We start from the raw sequence: 17712 nt of genomic DNA on the forward strand, positions 1-17712 counted from the left end.
TACTGACGTGTCTGACACGAATACATGATTCAACATTACTGCTACTGACGTATCTGACACGAATACATGATTCAACATTACTGCTACTGACGTATCTGACACGAATACATGATTCAGCATTACTACAACTGACGTATCTGACACGAATACATGATTCAACACTACTACTACTGCCGTATCTGACACGAATACATGATTCAACATTACCACTGACGTATCTGACACGAATACATGATTCAACATTACCACTGACGTATCTGACACGAAGACATGATTCAACATTACCACTGACGTATCTGACACGAATACATGATTCAACATTACTACTGACGTATCTAACACGAATACATGATTCAACATTACTACAACTGACGTATCTGACACGAATACATGATTCAACATTACTACTACTGACGTATTTAACACGAATACATGATTCAACATCACAACTACTGACGTATCTGACACGAATACATGATTCAATATTACTACTACTGACGTATCTGACACGAATACATGATTCAGCATTACTACTACTGCCGTATCAGACACGAATACATGATTCAACATTACTACTACTGACGTATCTGACACGAATATATGACAAATCAATGTCACTGCTACAGTCGCATCCTTGAGAGTCAACGTTACTTCTGCATTTGAATGTGTACTTCTCTGTGTTTCTAATGCCATCTGGCACGGACCCACGGTACTGCTACAGTCGTATGGTGACTTCCTACTTGTACACTTTCTGTGTAGTGTCGCTGTATTTAATAGCAAGGCTATTAAATGCAGTAGCTTGAACTTGGTTTCAGGTAGATTCTAGAAATCATCTCCTTAAGAAGCTACCTTACTGAGTCTCTGACAGAGGGATACTGTGCCTGCTGTATATAAATGCATGTCTTATGAGGCGATTACATGTAGTTGTTGACCCTTACAATGTTCAAAGTCCTCATATAACCCTGACAATTAGTGTTTACTTAGACAACCACACTCATATGACCCTGACTGCTGTCTGCTGGAAACCCTTCCTAAAGTGACACTGTCTGTTGGTGTCCTAAAGTTACCTGACTCTTAGTGTTAACCAGACACCCACACTCATATGACCCCAGTTGTTGGTATCCCTTAGATACCCGTCCTCATATGATCGGACTTTTTATACTCCTGTATAACAACCATCATAATACGATCATTATACCCCCCGCAACGAAAGTTAGGGGCGGGTGGGAGTATACTGGAATCACCTTGTCCGTCAGCCGTCCGTCCGTCTGTCCGTCTGTCCGTCCGTCTGTCACAAAATTTGTCCGGCTATGCATTCGCTCATTTCTTTATGGATTTCACTCAAATTTGGTATATAGTTAGAAGACCATATGAACTTGTGTCCCCTGCAGTGATTTTGCGATTTAGCCCTTGCGAGTTATGCCCCCTTTTTATACAAAATGTGTCATAATTTTGTCCGGCTATGCATTCACTTAGTTTTTGATGAATTTTCTTGAAACTTTATACAGAGTTGAAAGATGGCATGAAGTTGTGTCTCCAGTAACGGCTTCTTCCGAAAAAAACCCACCTTTTTACAGAGTTATGCCCCTTTATGTAAAAAATGGTTACTAGCTTGTCCGGCTATACATTTGCTTTGTTTTCAATAGATTTTACTAAAATTTGGAACGTAGTTAGAGGACCCTATGAGGCTAAGCTCTATGCAAAGATTTTACAGAATTACCTGTTCTAATAGAGTTATGCCCCTTTTTCTTTAAAGGCGAGCAAAATTTTGTTCGTCTATGCATTCACTTAGTTTTTGAAGGATTTTCTTGAAACTTTATACAGAGTTGAAGGATGGCATGAAGTTATGTCTCCAGTGACGGCTTCTTCCGAAAAAATATTTTTACAGAGTTATGCCCCTTCATGTAAAAAATGGTTACTAGCTTGTCCGGCTATGCATTTGCTTTGTTTTCATTGGATTTTACTAAAATTTGGTATGTAGTTAGAGGACCCTGTGAGGCTGTGCTCTATGCAAAGATTTTGCCGAATTACCAGTTCTAATAGAGTTCTACCCCCTTTTCTGTACAAACGAGCAAAATTTTGTCCGTCTATGCATACACTTAGTTTTGGATGGATTTTCTTGAAACTTTATACGGAGTTGAAGGACCACATGGAATTTTGCCGCCAGGAACAGCTTTTTCCTTTAAAAGAGTTATGACCCTTTATGTAAAAAATGGTTACAAGTTTGTCCCGCTATGGATTTATTTAGTTTTCAATGGATTTTCTTGAAACTTTTTACACAGTTGAAGGACTGCATGCCTCCAATAAATGCTTTTTCCGAAAAAACGTCTTTTACATAGTTATGCCCCTTTATTTGAAAAATGGTTATAATTTTGTCCAGTTATGCATTTCCTCAGTTTTCACAGAACTGTTGTATAGTTAAAAGACCACATGGTGCTGTGATTTTCCCCAAAAGTCCTTTTAAACAAATTATGCCACTTTTAACAAGAAAAAATTGTGAGTTTCATCCGACTGAGCAAGTGTTCAGCTATGTGATCTGGCTATGCGAATGTCAATTTTCAATGAATCATTTGTCCCGACTTTTTGGAATGGCTGCCAGCTGAGTAGTTACTGGATACCAAATCAAACAAAATTGAAGACAATGTAAATGATTATGCCATAAATAGGCAGCTTCATAAAGTATCCAAACCAATCATGGAAAAGCGTATACGTGTCACCCCCTCGGTGACAGCTCTTGTTGCTGTCGGTATCCCCAAGAAACTAGTCCTCATAAATATGACCCTATTTGCTGTTGTTCATTAAAAACCCATCCTCATATGACCCTGAGTGTTGGTGTCCCCCTAGAGACCCGTCCCAATGTGACATTGTTTGGTTTTAGGCGTCACTCCTTAATCATTAAAACTGATATCGTCGAGGTATAATTCTATCATTAATTATTATTTTTTAATAAACTTTCACCGAGGAGGAAGTTTACGCTTCTGGAATTCGACGAATATTTGTTTTACGTGTAAAATGATTCAAACAAAAACCGAAAATGTTTGTACAGAAAGTTTTATTCATACACATTGATGACAAGGTCTTTAGGTCGTTTGGTATAGATCAAAAGATATACAAACTAAGGATTAATTCTTTAAATCAAAACTTCCTTGATAACTTGTTGAATCCTCATGACATATCATGTTTCTGCAGGCTATCATGAGACCAGGCTGGCCGTCGATGATTCCCCTCAATCCCGTAGTTAATCGCTACTAAAATATTCCAATTCTTATGACTTGGCGAGCTTCGTTTACCTCCCCATGGATGAAATCCCCGTACGCCACTTATCAGCGGTTTTCCTGAGTCATATCTCTGTCTCTCGAACGACAAAATATCATCTGCTGAAATACCGTATGTATCCATATCTTGTAGTGTGAGGAGCGACTTCAGGAGAATACAGTCACCACAGTAGAACAAACATGGCAGTATCATCAGCTGAAGCCCGAAATACATTAGCATCCTGCTGGTAAATCAGTTCCTCCTTTCCTCACAAAAATGTGTGGAAGTTTATGCTGCCAACCTGTAAAATATAAACGGGAAAACGTGTATTAACAAACTACTGCCAAATCCTTATTTGTTCTGAAGGTTAATAGGATTGTTTTGCATTATACTCTTCATCAAAAAATCATACGTCAGCCTTAATTATTAGAGTGTCATGTAAATTGTTAACTTACTAATCCCTCGACCAACGGAAACTGTTTATGGACCAGTTATACTCAGATTCTTACGACTGTTGCATTTAACACCAAAGATGACGAATACATAATGGACAGACTTTGGTGGGTTCTAAATTATCGGAATATACAATTATAATAATGGTAATAAATTATTTTATTTAGACAGGCTACATATTAAGATTTTCATCTAGTTTTCAATACGGCCCTGTAAAAGACATACATGTATATATATAAGGTACAACAACATACTTTAAGAATTTACAAGACAATACTTACATCGAAATAAGATATATTAATGACATGTCTATAATCAAAATGATTAGTACATTATAATTTTCTTCATAAGAATTAAGAATAAATATATCAATTACAAATATATAATGTAAAAAGTAATATCACAGCTAGAATACAGAGCAGAAACCGGGTGATTGGGAAGCACCTACCCAGCAAACTTTCCGGCTGTAGTTTATGAATATATTTATGTTTTAGAATATAACAATACAGCTACTTATTATAATAATCTTAACAATAATGTGCATTACATATTATAATAATCTTAACAATAATGTGCATTACATATTATAATAATCTTAACAATAATGTACATTACATATTATAATAATCTTAACAATAATGTACATTACATATTATAATAATCTTAACAATAATGTACATTACATATTATAATAATCTTAACAATAATGTACATTACATAAACATAGTTTGATAGGCAATATCACAGGATAAAGACCAGAGAACAGGTGATCGGGTGACCAGAGAACAGGTGATCAGGTGACCAGAGAACAGGTGATCGGGTGACCAGAGAACAGGTGATCGGGTGACCAGAGAACAGGTGATCGGGTGACCAGAGAACAGGTGATCGGGTGACCAGAGAACAGGTGATCGGGTGACCAGAGAACAGGTGATCGGGTGACCAGAGAACAGGTGATCGGGTGACCAGAGAACGGGTGACCAGAGAACAGGTGATCGGGTGACCAGAGAACAGGTGATCGGGTAGCCCCTACCTAACAAGCTCTCTGGCTGTAGTTAATACATCAGGAAAAAAATAAGTATAAGATATATAGCTATATATATATGTCAATGATTTAAAACAGATATAACCATGATATGTAGTACATGATACAGGTCAGAGAGCATGCGACTACTATATATATACATATGTAGTCGTATACAGTCGTGCAGTATCGCTCATTGGCTATATGTATACCAATCAAATCAAAACAAAAAACGGAGAACAAATCAGTAAACATCAAGAAAATGACAGCTCCATAAACGTTACAGTAAATTCACTTTTCAAAACTATGCTATATTGTATTGATGTTGACAGACAACATCTACACGAGTTAAAACACCATGAACATTTAATGGCATCCATTTAAAATAAAAAATCCACATCGCAAATATGATTAGCATTAATAAGATTTAAAATGAGGTATTCAAAATAAAAAATTAACATGACTCTTACTTAAGGTAATGTCAATGTTAGGAACAGTCTTTAAGTCCATACTATTGACATTTATAACTAGCAATACAATAATCCGTCAACAACTTTGAAGTCCTACGTAAATGCTCGACATTATCAAACACGAAGTGATCACTTCAAGTGTAAATTGAGATTTTCTGATGACGTTTGGGATATAATCCACTAAGAGGATAATTAAGTATCACGAAAACCATCACCAGTTAATACAGATTGATGTTGTATAAGGGATATTGTCTTCACGACACATTTCCATCATAAATAACACATCCGTGACTTCGGCTTACACTGGATTCTGAATGGGTGTGGTACGGCGCATTTCCTTCATAAATAACACATCCGTGACTTCGGCCTACACTGGATTCTAAATGGGTGTGGTCATATTTACTCACATCTATTTAGAAGTGTTGTGACATGATTCAGCCTTCAACAGTAACAACAAGTACAAATTATTTACAACTTATCTGCAAATATCATTTATTCGTGTTGGTAAACTATATACAATGTAGTATAAACTGTTGCCTTCAACCTGCTTATTACATTCTTTAAAAACTTATCTTATCTGTAAAATATAATGTCTAACATTATGAAATAATTTTGAACAAGATATGAGTTAGTTCCCTTATTTCCTATATTGATGGAGGTAATATACATGATATGCATTAGAAACGTTAATATGGGACACATTCTCAAATTCACGATCAATTGTCAGCGGCGTCACCATTTGTGCCAGCATTTTTTTATCGTTTACATTAGGGTGATCGGAGAAAAAAACTATTAACTTTTCATTACTATATACGGAAAGATGCTAATATCAATGGAACAATCGATGGTCTCGTCAATGCACCATCGTTTACCGTGTCCTTCCGCTCCGCAAAATCCAGTCGACGTTTTTGTTTTGTTTTGCTTTTTATTCAAAACATGAAGACATAAAATATAGTTTCGTGTTAAATTATAATTATTTTATGTAAATAGATGGCAAAGAAAATACAATTTACGGAAATGAAACGGAGACCATTTTTTCAGGCATATTAATATTTAACTAATGTAATGTGTGGAAATTCAGCACGTGAAACGATGTTTTCATACTGTATTCGTAGTGTTTTCTGGGTAAAATGTTTGTTGTTTTCACTTGGTATGTTCGTATTAAGAATCAATACCAAATATTTGTGTAATCATCTTTACAAGTTACATCGAATACATTGTCTGTTTATAAGAAGTGTACATTCGGAATTGGACATATACCACGTGGAAGTCCTTAAATATCGACGTCACACATACCATTGTAAGGTATTTTGATCAAACTACGCATTGTCTCAACAAACCATACTATTGTTGAAGTCAGTTTAAACAAGCGAGTATCTAATATTTTAGCTATTGAAGCAAGCTCAGTAGTTGAAAATCAGGGAAAATACAGAGAAAACGTACTGAAGAAAGACTTATATCCGATTGATGGATTTCCTATATTGACGACATCGTGCTGGTTAGGAAAGTGGTAAATATTGAGCTAGGCGTATATCATACTTTCACAAATAGTTAACTAAAGGCTTCCATGTACTTTTCCAAATCGATCCCTGTTGTGCTGCTGTCTCCTAAACGTTACTCTGTTAGTTTATGTTGCTTCACATATGTTTTGTTTCCCTTGTAACTGTTGAATCTCGTAAACATTTTCGGTATTCTTATGCCTGACTATTACCAAAGAACGAATAGTCAATGAAAAAAGTAAATGATTATCTGGCCTTGGTTGGAGATTATTATGAGTTCAGTAATAAACCAATGATAGAGAGCTCATGACCCAGCTACAGTGATCTATTGACAATTATTTGTAAGTTCGTATCCCACAGACGGCAGTGTGTTGCTATGCCTTTGAGCAGAACAATTGTTACTCAGTCCCATCTGCCTACGATGTGTAATATATGTTTTGAGTTGAATATGGGTGTTTCCGTGGTGTACTATTTATAATATAATAAGTAGTATGAGAAAATAAATGAGTGTTTAGAAATACAGATCATAGCAATAGGATTATCATTACGACCCCTATCATCAACCCACGTAAGCTCAGAAATCTTAGTGTACAATGAGAGCAGATGGTTATATGTATTAAAATAATATATGTTCGTATATGTATGGCATATGTTATGTGTATCTTATTGTTTATTAATAGGACACTACAAACAGCTCCACGATGATAAAACTATATATAACTTTACCAGCATGTAGAACGCTGTTACACGCTGACTTATTTGGTATGGCCACGCCCAGATATATTCTGAAGAAGATCTGTACAGGCACTTTATGCCCTAAAACCCAGTACAGGTATGTAGACATTATTACAAACAATCGTCTCAGTCTCGGCTAATGTCCATGTCTCTTACCACACAATGACACGTATTTGGAAATTGAGGCTTTTAATTTGTATAAGCAAATTGTGTGTATTTGTGATTCAAATTAAATGCCATTAAACAGATCACATGAATTAACTCATCGACCGTTGTCATATGGATACAGAGGAAAAGCTTTTGGCTGCAATGAACACAAACATCTTGATGATTAGCTTTTATTCTGGAGAGGACACCATTGGAATTAAGGAAACTCACTAATATGGAAGCTCAACAACAGCACACAATTAGGCACAGACAGCAACTCTATCCTGGGGCCAACACCAATGATATATAAATCATCGAAGTAGTTCTTTCCGGAGAAAATATTGGTTTGTGTTAGAATTGATAAATGTAGTAGATAAATAAGTACCTAGGACCTAAATCTTAGCATGGAAATTCACGTATCAAGTATTTCTCCTTTATGGTCAGGTTTGCCTTCTTTTTATTTACCTAATCTATTCTAATGATTCCTAACGGAAAATAATATTCTCACATTTAAGCATTTAACTCGCTATACTCACTCCTCACAGTATCAGGTACTTTCCTTATTTTTTTTTTTATTTTTTTTTTAGAGAGTGACATTATATCCATGGCAAGATGAGAGTACCTTTCGGCCAAACATTTTCCTTTTTATTGATATACACAATGTACACGTTACGTCATTTGCAGATGCACATACCTGTGTTACAAATCAATTTAGAACCAGAAGACTTCAGTATTATACCGCATTACACCTGACAAACGATACCAATGAAAATCGAGTTCACAATCGGACAATTTCGGAATATATCACTGAAAGTGAACCTTAGTTTATTTCATCATTGTTTGAAAAGATCCTCAGATCAACTCTGTTGTTTTAACTATATCAAAATGTATTTATTCGAAAAAATACTTATATGAATATTACAATTACATATTGTAGAGATAAGGTATGTACATGATATTACAAAAGACACAAAATACAGAACTACTCTTCAATACAAATTGAGAGTTTGATACCCCAGACCAAATGATCAATACACATTCACCATGCAGTTATTTTGTCCTCCTAGGACTCGTCAGTGATATAAGGGAAATCATACAGCTGTTTGATCCTCATAGGAGGACTCGTCAGTGAGTAAGGGAGGGACATCATACAGCTGTTTGGTCCTCCTAGGACTCGCCAGTGATGTTAGGGACACCATACATAAGTTTTGTCCTCCTAGGATTCGTCAGTGATGTAAGAGACATCATACAACAGTTTTGTCCTCCTAGGACTCGTCAGTGATGCTAAGACCATCATACAGCTACTTTGTCATCCTAGGACTCGACAGTGATGTTAGGGACATCATAGAGCTGTTTTGTCCTCCTAGGACTCGTGAGGGATGTTAGAGACATCATACAGCTGTTTGATCCTCATAGGACTCGTCGGTGAGTAAGGACATCATACAGCTGTTTGGTCCTCCTAGGACTCGTCAGTGATGTTAGGAACATCATACAACAGTTTTGATCTCCTAGGACTCGCCAGTGATGTTAGGGACATCATACATAAGTTTTGTCCTCCTAGGACTCGTCGGTGAGTAAGGACATCATACAGCTGTTTGGTCCTCCTAGGACTCGTCAGTGATGCTAAGATCATCATACAGCTACTTTGTCATCCTAGGACTCGACAGTGATGTTAGGGACATCATAGAGCTGTTTTGTCCTCCTATGACTCGTGAGGGCTGTTAGGGACATCATACAGCTGTTTGGTCCTCCTAGGACTCGTCAGTGATGTTAAGGACATCATACAGCTGTTTGGTCCTCCTAGGACCAAACAGTGATGTTAGGGACATCATACAGCTGTTTGGTCCTCCTAGGACCCGTCAGTGATGTTAGGGACGTCATACAGCTGTTTGGTCCTCCTAGGACTAGTCAGTGAGTAAGGGACATCTTACAGCTGTTTGGTCCTCCTAGGACTCGCCAGTGATGTTAGGGACACCATACATAAGTTTTGTCCTCCTAGGATTCGTCAGTGATGTAAGAGACATCATACAACAGTTTTGTCCTCCTAGGACTCGTCAGTGATGCTAAGACCATCATACAGCTACTTTGTCATCCTAGGACTCGACAGTGATGTTAGGGACATCATACAGCTGTTTGGTCCTCCTAGGACTCGTGAGGGATGTTAGGGACATCATACAGCTGTTTGATCCTCATAGGACTCGTCGGTGAGTAAGGACATCATACAGCTGTTTGGTCCTCCTATGACTCGTGAGGGATGTTAGGGACATCATACAGCTGTTTGGTCCTCCTAGGACTCGTGAGGGATGTTAGGGACATCATACAGCTGTTTGGTCCTCCTAGGACTCGTCAGTGATGTTAGGATCATACAACAGTTTTGATCTCCTAGGACTCGTCAGTGATGTAAGAGACATCATACAACAGTTTTGTCCTCCTAGTACTCGTCAGTGATGTAAGGGACATCATACAGCTGTTTGGTCCTCCTAGAACTCGTCAGTGATGTTAAGGACATCATACAGCTGTTTGGTCCTCCTATGACTCGTCAGTGATGTTAGGGACATCATACAGCTGTTTGGTCCTCCTAGTACTCGTCAGTGATGCCAAGGGCCTGCAGTGCTGATAGTTAGGCGGCGATGGACGTTCATATGTTGTTGTTTTTTTGGGGGGGTTTTGTTTGTTTTTTTGGGGTTTTTTTTGTTTTCTATTTACAAAGCATTGTACTTGCTGCCGCCATTGCAATATTCGTTACAGGCGACTGAATTCGATATATTTTGCTTTTTCTAACCAATATTATTTTTCTCCTTTCACGTTGCCTTATTTGTTGTCCTTTCGCCCCTGTGATGGATGTTATGGGTTCTATCCCATGGTTGAGGCAAACCAAAGGCGACCAGATAGAGTGTCAGGCTACCGTGTCAATGTGAGGGGTTTTAGCATGATGTCATCAACAACGCCCGCCAGTGGCGCCATCATTTGTTGACATTGTCCTTAAATGACCTTGCTGTGTAAATCGGACGTTAAACAATACCAAATGAAACAGTTAACAGGAATAAATTGATGGTTTAGATGGTTTGTTTTATTGATTAGACGGGATTATAACATGTTATACCTATTTATAAATATTCAAAAGGTCATAGAAATATATGTCTGTTGGTTAAGGTGAGCGACTGTAAAACTCGTTGGAAGCCTGTCTATTCCGAAATATGCATTATCCAGCCAGCTGTCGTATCAAGACATATGGAAATATATATAATGTTCCATCACGTATGTTAACGTTATTCATTACTTCAAGCCTACCCAATAAATAACTCAGCCTATTTGTGATATACATTATTTCAAATTATATTAACAAATCACTTCAGCACAAAATGAAATTTTGATCTTGTCTATACTTAAATCTGCGAAATGTGTTTCAAATTTCTCCAAAGTAATAGCATTAAACTGAGGCATGAAGCCTTGTTTTAATCATTAATATAACATTTTCATTTGAAGTTCTTTCTTCTGTCTGGAAAACCCTCCATCATCATCAAAGTTAATGGGAGGACAGACAAATGTGATTTATTTTGCTTGCATTTAGAATTAGCAATTTCGGTTTTGTGTATGTAGTAAAGCACTAAATATTGATTATTCGATTTTAACTGGAGAATAATTCCGGCGTGTCCCCACACGGTTGGTAAATTGAGGCTTAACTGGTAAACTCCTAAGAGGCTTCGGTTTACCTCCATTTGTACGCGATGACCGCTGAAAGGTTACGATAACATCTTAATAGATCAGCCTATATCTATATAAGTAAATTGTTTGGTATTATTAACGTCTCATCAATAGCTATTGGATGGTTATTTAAAGACGCCCAGCCCATCCCTCTCGCACCCCACCCCGTGACAAAATGCATGCGTGTGTGCGTATTGTTTGAGGCCGCAGTATGTTCGTGTTCATCTCCTTGTGATAGCGCGGATATTACCCCGACTTTATAGTGCTACCTCACTGAAGTATACTCTCTAAGACACCCAAAAAGACGCCACGCCCAGCCACATTATACTGACAACTGGCGAACCAATCATCCCTACTCCCAAAATGCCGAGCGCAAAGCAGGAGCTACAACTATCTCTATAGACTCTGTCGTGTCTCGGCAAGGGAACAGAGCTCGAAACCTTCCTTACAGGGACAAACGATTAGAGCTAAACTCCTAAAGTGAGCCGCAATCTCAGAAACATACAAGATATAGGTTAATATCGTAATATATTAAACACATGAATTCCAACAAAGTTTTAAGACATTGTGACCGAAATGAGAGCTTAAACAACAAGACACTTAAAATATAGAAATAAAATGAAAAAAATTAGTAATGGTTGGCCAGTTGATCCTAGCAACAGCAAGTTGCAAACAAAACTGAACAAAATGGATAAATTCAAACCGGTGATCGCTCTAGCCGTCTGTTTTAACAAGGTGTTTGAATCTGAAACACACGACACCCCTGATAATATTTACAGAGTTTATCTGAATTTCGTGTTCTATTGTGATACCAAATAATCTGATCACTAGCAATCGACAAGATCAACCTGCAAATATAACTTCAATGAAACAGCTTACCTAGCTCGCTCCTGTAGAGTACCTGACTGTTGTATCAAACATGTCTGCACGCTCACACCGTAAAGTCAACATATCTAGCCATATAATAGTCATTTACAAACCAGCACTAATTGGTTGGTACGGTCTAATGTGCATTAAAGTTCTAACCAGTCATGCACAACTTTTTCGAAACGATACAGTTTGCCTGTCAAATATGTGATTACACTTCTAGATGCTTTGGAATTCCCTTTGGATGATATCCTCATTTATTATGACATAAATGTAATCCATGCCAAACGAAAAACACATCAAGACACCAAGTTTTACACACATTTAGACTTTCGGGTAAGCACTTGTTCTAGATGCACAATGTTTATATTATTCAAAAAAAGTTAAATGTGTTTTTATAATGGCTTTCCGAGAAACCTTTCATCTATAGATGTAGGGTAGGTCTGGTTTAATTGGCCTGGTGTACTGTTATCGACCTTTATTCTCCACAAGATCATAGAGATTAGGACTTTGTGTGAATGTTAGTGTTGTGTGACGTTAGATTGGGATAACAAAATCAAATAACATATCTGAATAATTAAGGAGGTATGCCCCATTATCGTGTCATTCACCATTTGCCTGAGCTATAAATGCTACATATATTTTATTGAAGACAATTATGTGTTTACTGATATCAATTACCGGTATGATGTCAGCGATGTAAACTATCAATGGTAATAGTGATGTTAGCGATATGAGTGATATTAACTATCGATAGTAATAGTGATGTTAGCGATATTAACTATCAATGGTAATAGTGATGTTAGCGGTATTAACTACCGATAGTAATAGTGATGTTAGCGATATTAACTATCGATGGTAATAGTGATGTTAGCGATATCAACTATCAATGGTAATAGTGATGTTAGCGATATTAACTATCAATGGTAATAGTGATGTTAGCGATATTAACTATCAATGGTAATAGTGATGTTAGCGATATTAACCATCAATGGTAATAGTGATGTTAGCGACATTAACTATCGATAGTAATAGTGATGTTAGCGATATTAACTATCAATGGTAATAGTGATGTTAGCGGTATTAACTATCGATAGTAATAGTGATGTTAGCGATATTAACTATCGATAGTAATAGTGATGTTAGCGATATGAGTGATATTAACTATCAATGGTAATAGTGATGTTAGCGATATTAACTATCAATGGTAATAGTGATGTTAGCGACATTAACTATCAATGGTAATAGTGATGTTAGCGATATTAACTATCAATGGTAATAGTGATGTTAGCGATACTAACTATCAATGGTAATAGTGATGTTAGCGATATTAACTATCAATGGTAATAGTGATGTTAGTGATATTAACTATCAATGGTAATAGTGATGTTAGCGGTATTAACTATCGATAGTAATAGTGATGTTAGCGATATTAACTATCAATGGTAATAGTGATGTTAGCGATATTAACTACCAATGGTAATAGTGATGTTAGCGATATGAGTGATATTAACTATCAATGGTAATAATGATGTTAGTGATATTAACTATCGATGACAATACCGATATCAGCGATATTAACTATCGATGACAATTATGATGTCTGTAATATTGTCTAGTGTTCATTCCCGGTAATAATGTTGTCAGTGGTATTAACTAGTGAATGCAGTAATGATGTCAGTGGTATTAACTAGTGTTCATTCCCGGTTATAATGATGTCAGTGGTATTAACTAGTGTTCATTCCCGGTTATAATGTTGTCAGTGGTATTAACTAGTGTTCATTCCCGGTTATAATGTTGTCAGTGGTATTAACTAGTGTTCATTCCCGGTAATAATGTTGTCAGTGGTATTAACTAGTGTTCATTCCCGGTTATAATGTTGTCAGTGGTATTAACTAGTGAATGCAGTAATGATGTCAGTGGCATTAACTTGTGATTACTGATAGCAATAAGTGTGTCAATGATATTAACTATTGTTTAGACAAATTAGAATGGCGATCTTGTATAAATGTTTAAATTGACGAATGAGACATATTCTGAAGAAGATAACTTAAAAACCAATCAGGTTCTTAAGACGAATTTAAGCAACACGATTAGTTGAAGAAATGCAAACGAGAGTGACGCGAAATGTATTGATATATTTATTGTAACCTGAAAGAGCTGACAATATAAAAGTTCGAAATTTATTTTTTGAATTGAACCAGCTACATCAAATCAGCATCGGCGTATCTCTCTTTGTGTCCCTAACGAAATTGATGTAACATATTCACATGAAGACATTAATACAAATCTTGGATCGATAAACCTAAAGAAAGCTTGTCCTTAAAGTACAAAAAAAATCTGAAGATACCGTTTTAGCAACGTCATTACCATGACAAGTGTATTGATACATGTGTTACTGTATAGTTCGTCCATACTAAACTACACTTGGAGTTATATTCTTTATCTTGTAGAAACAACAAAACATACCAGCTGTCTCTTAATACTAACATGGTTCAAATGCCTTCATACAGGCGTCGATAAGACATTGATATTCATTTAATTATCTCTATTGTGTAAGCATTACGGATATATATGATATACAGTTTTGACTTAATTAAATACATGTACATTAAAATCAATGCGATATTCCAAACTTAAGAAAACGGATGTAATTACCAAAGGAAATATAACAAAAACGGAATTTGATCAAACTCGTTTAATTTTGTTTTATTTGAATGTGGAATAGCTATAACCACGCGTTAATCAGATTGGTGAAATACGGCACCCTACTGGTCGTTAAACAATGTAGTTGGATTAGAAACTTACGAACAGGAATATTACTACATATTCTCGCCAGATGCTTTACTTCTATCTTTAACTTCATTTAGTTAATATGTCTGACTGTTCATGTCCTGCTGTGGGTCACAATAAAACCACATGTTTTCTTCGGAATAATAGTTCGTACAGATCTTGTAACCTGTTGATCAAATCAAACAAAGTTGATTTGTATTGCTGATTAAAACATCATCTGGGTTTGATTGCCGGAATGTAATACATTACTATTTAGCGATCTGTAGATGAAATATCATTATACATTTGATAATTGACTGTTATGCATATTACTGTGCCCACGATAACTAATAAAACAAGCCTAACACCCGCATTACTCCGTCCAAGATAACTGATAAAGCAAAGTGATTATTACAATTATCATCAGGACAAAGCAGCCATTTGACCATGCCGCTACGTCTTATGAATGCAAATGAACGGAACATGGTTTACAAGAAACAAATTTCATGCTCAAATGATGTGTTATTGCCGTGCTAATACAATTCAATGATTTTGAGGATGAAAAGCATGTTAACTTGACAGAATTGCCTGCATAAACAGAAATACTTAAGAAAAGAGAGAATATATTTCAGTAAATTCAATCATCAACACGTTTTTACTTCTTCAAACGATGCTCTGAATAAATGTGGCGGAATTCATCAATTATTGTTATAGGATAATCCTACAATATGACAGGATTTTTGAATAATGATATGATATATCTAACTAATGGCTGTCAATCGCTCTTGAGGATGCTTTAGGAAAATTCATAATTAATTTATTTTCCTATTATTAAATCATTGCCTATCTTTTGTATTGCTAAGAACGTCATACTCTTAAACCTGTTAAAGTAGACTTATAGTTAACCACCCATTATACACGTTTAGCGTGAAGATCAGATATACGTATATACATTATCAAGCCTTCAGTCATGATTGAACATTTCCTTTATTGCTACCATCGTGTAATGTTAATTATTATAACGGAAAACGAAATTAACGTTATTGTGTATCTGAGAGAAAACAATAAAAATACTATGTTTTTGTAATGATTATTTTATCTACGTGTGTTTTAATTAACATAAAAATCAATATTTCAGTATTTAATTTCTTTTTTATATATACACTGTATAATTAAAGCATTTCAAACAATAAAAACACTTACCTGTATTAGCGATACTACATCATTCCTACAATTTTGTCGTAGAAATCCGAGAGACGAGATAGGAAGATAGCAGTTCTCCTGATTATGTTTGTGTGGCGTTGTTCAAAGACCGGAATGTGTTTATATATATATTATACTTCAGTGACAGGAGTTCATACTACTGCATTGCGCTTACAGCAATATTCTACAGCGGCGACACTTCTCGTTAGTACAGATTAATTGTTCTGCGTGTTTATATAGGTGACAGCACCCACACAGGCAAAAATGTCATAGCTGACCCGTTGTCTAAATAATCATTGGTAAAAAATTATCATCGCGCCAAGCGTCGGTGGTATCTGGTGTTATATATCGCGGCGAGTGTCAAAAATGGATGGTGTTACATATGTATAGTGCACATATGTCGGGGTCAGTGTCGGTGATGGTTGGTGTTATATGTCGGGGGCAGTGTCGGTGATGGTTGGTGTTATATGTCGGGGGCAGTGTCGGTGATGGATAATGTTATATGTCGGGGTCAGTGTCGGTGATGGATGGTGTTATATGTCGGGGTCAGTGTCGGTGATGGTGGTGTTATATGTCGGGGTCAGTGTCGGTGATGGATGGTGTTGTATGTCGGGGTGTCGGTGATGGGTGGTGTTACTGTATATGCCGGGGTCAGTGTCGGTGATGGATGGTGTTATATGTCGGGGTCAGTGTCGGTGATGGGTGGTGTTATATGTCGGGGTCAGTGTCGGTGATGGATGGTGTTGTATGTCGGGGTGTCGGTGATGGGTGGTGTTATATGTCGGGGTCAGTGTCGGTGATGGGTGGTGTTACTGTATATGCCGGGGTCAGTGTCGGTGATGTATGGTGTTATATGTCGGGGTCAGTGTCGGTGATGGTTAGTGTTATATGTCGGGGTTAGTGTCGGTGATGGTTAGTGTTATATGTCGGGGTGTCGGTGATGGGTGGTGTTATATGTCGGGGTCAGTGTCGGTGATGGATGGTGTTATATGTCAGGGTCAGTGTCGGTGATGGATAGTGTTATATGTCGGGGGCAGTGTCGGTGATGTATGGTGTTATATGTCGGTGATGGGTGGTGGAGGATAGGGGGCGGGTACATGTCGAGGTTATTGTCGTTGAATGATGGTTTTTTATGTCCGGGTAAGTGTCGGTGATGGGTAGTTTTTTATGTCCGGTAAGTGTCGGTGATAGGTATCTTTTTATGTCCGGGTAAGTGTCGGGTGATAGGTATCTTTTTATGTCCGGGTTAGTTTCGGTGATAGGTAGTTTTTTTATGTCCGGGTAAGTGTCGGTGCTAGGTAGTTTTATATGTCCGGGTAAGTGTCGGTGATGGGTAGTTTTTTTATGTCCGGGTAAGTGTCGGTGATAGGTAGTTTTATATGTCCGGGTAAGTGTCGGTGATAGGTAGTTTTTTATGTCCGGGTAAGTGTCGGTGATAGGTAGTTTTATATGTCCGGGTAAGTGTCGGTGATAGGTAGTTTTATATGTCCGGGTAAGTGTCGGTGATAGGTAGTTTTTTTATGTCCGGGTAAGTGTCGGTGATAGGTAGTTTTTTATGTCCGGGTAAGTGTCGGTGATAGGTAGT

The 17712-nt window shown here is 37.0% G+C and overlaps 1 long non-coding RNA gene across 1 annotated transcript; it reads right to left on the reverse strand.

The window, feature by feature from the left end:
• Positions 1-3034: 3034 nt before the first annotated feature.
• Positions 3035-16423, reverse strand: LOC117315632. Its single transcript, XR_004529731.1, has 2 exons — positions 16128-16423; positions 3035-3556 (listed from the first exon to the last, which is right to left on the reverse strand). It is a non-coding gene; the product is annotated as an uncharacterized LOC117315632 (long non-coding RNA).
• Positions 16424-17712: the final 1289 nt, after the last annotated feature.

The sequence above is a fragment of the Pecten maximus genome, chromosome 2, assembly GCF_902652985.1.
Source record: "Pecten maximus chromosome 2, xPecMax1.1, whole genome shotgun sequence".
NCBI lineage: Eukaryota > Metazoa > Mollusca > Bivalvia > Pectinida > Pectinidae > Pecten > Pecten maximus.